The sequence below is a fragment of the Portunus trituberculatus genome, chromosome 36 (assembly GCF_017591435.1).
Source record: "Portunus trituberculatus isolate SZX2019 chromosome 36, ASM1759143v1, whole genome shotgun sequence".
In the NCBI taxonomy this organism is placed as follows: domain Eukaryota; kingdom Metazoa; phylum Arthropoda; class Malacostraca; order Decapoda; family Portunidae; genus Portunus; species Portunus trituberculatus.
Genome location: NC_059290.1, coordinates 1,084,870 through 1,086,724, shown reverse-complemented (window position 1 = coordinate 1,086,724; position 1,855 = coordinate 1,084,870). Strand labels below are relative to the sequence as shown.

General features: G+C 49.4%; 1 non-coding gene across 1 annotated transcript; it reads left to right on the top strand.

Annotated features, from left to right (window-relative positions):
- The first annotated feature begins 262 nt into the window (after positions 1-262).
- Positions 263-336, top strand: Trnav-uac. The gene has a single exon. It is a non-coding gene; the product is annotated as a tRNA-Val (tRNA).
- The last annotated feature ends 1,519 nt before the right edge of the window (positions 337-1,855 follow it).

Genomic DNA, 1,855 nt, shown 5'->3' with positions numbered 1-1,855 from the left:
TGAGTAAGCAATGGGTGAGAGGAGAGGGGAGAGGGAGGAGGGAAGGAGTAAGGAAGGAGAGACGGGAGGCAGTGATGTGAATGAATGAGAGGAAGGGGAAAGAATGTGACTATTGAAAGAGGAATGAGATGGAGAGAAGGAAGGACGAGAGTATATGAACAGGTAAATGATGGGGGTTGCTCACACACACACACACACACACACACACACACACACACACACACACACACACACACACACACACACACACACACACACACACGGCCCGGTAGCTCAGTGGTTAGAGCGCTGGCTTTACAAGCCAGAGGACCGGGGTTCGATTCCCCGGCCGGGTGGAGATATTTGGGTGTGTCTCCTTTCACGTGTAGCCCCTGTTCACCTAGCAGTGAGTAGGTACGGGATGTAAATTGAGGAGTTGTGACCTTGTTGTCCCGGTGTGTGGTGTGTGCCTGGTCTCAGACCTATCCGAAGATCGGAAATAATGAGCTCTGAGCTCGTTCCGTAGGGTAACGTCTGGCTGTCTCGTCAGAGACTGCAGCAGATCAAACAGTGAACACACACACATACACACACACACACACACACACACACACACACACACACACACACACACACACACACACACACACACACACGTCTGAAAGTGTGTTATTATACTACATTCTCTCTCTCTCTCTCTCTCTCTCTCTCTCTCTCTCTCTCTCTCTCTCTCTCTCTCTCTCTCTCTCTCTCTCTCTCTCTCTCTCTCTCTCTCTCAGCGGAAATACAATACAACAAAATCTCACTTAAATATCTCATCATCAAACTTTTGTATGGTTTGTGTCACCTTTAAGTAACTACCACCACCACCACCACCACCACCACCACCACCACCACCACCACCACCACCACCACCAGCCATTCCCGTTTGGTCCTGCAGACAGCCCACCTCTCTACCGTCATTTCCTCTTGGCCCACCACATCCTGTCCTTCCCCTCTGCTTCCCTCCGCCTACCCTCTGCCGCTTCTCCCACTGTGTTTCCCTTACTTCTGCCAGCCACTCCTTGCCCTCACTGGCTCCCTCCCTCCCTCAGTGTCTGTGCTTGGGGCGAGGCACTCAAGGGAGGCCGTGGGATGAGTTAATGGAAGTGGCACTATCATTTCCCCTCAAGTGGCATCCCAAGTTCTAGATTTATGGCACTAAAGTCCACTCGGGGCGAATTATGACATACTCACTTTTCCTGAATACCCAGTCTCTCTCTCTCTCTCTCTCTCTCTCTCTCTCTCTCTCTCTCTCTCTCTCTCTCTCTCTCTCTCTCTCTCTCTCTCTCTCTCTCTCTCTCTCTCTCTCTCTCTCTCTCTCTCTCTCTCTCTCTCTCTCTCTCTCTCTCTCTCTCTCTCTCTCTCTCTCTGTGTGTGTGTGTGTGTGTGTGTGTGTGTGTGTGTGTGTGTGTGTGTGTGTGTGTGTGTGTGTGTGTGTGTGTGTGTGTGTGTGTGTGTGTGTGTGTGTGTGTGTGTGTGTGTGTCGTGTAACCTGACTGCTGCACCAATGGGTTTCAACATAGTGTGGCGTGTTGTCTGGTACAGCTGCGGGGAGCGAGGCCATCGTTGCTTGGGGCTTCTGAGAGAGAGAGAGAGAGAGAGAGAGAGAGAGAGAGAGAGAGAGAGAGAGAGAGAGAGAGAGAGAATCAGCTATATCTCTATGGAATATTAATTAGTTTCTTCGTGTTATGGGTGACTAGTTTTATGTACCCGGAGTTGAAAGCTCATTTATCTGTTTAAAGAATGCAATTTTGCCATTTGACGGAGATCAATATTAGTTCTTTCTACTTCAGTTTTTTCTTTTTCTTTGCCTCCCTTTCATTAATACAAAGAG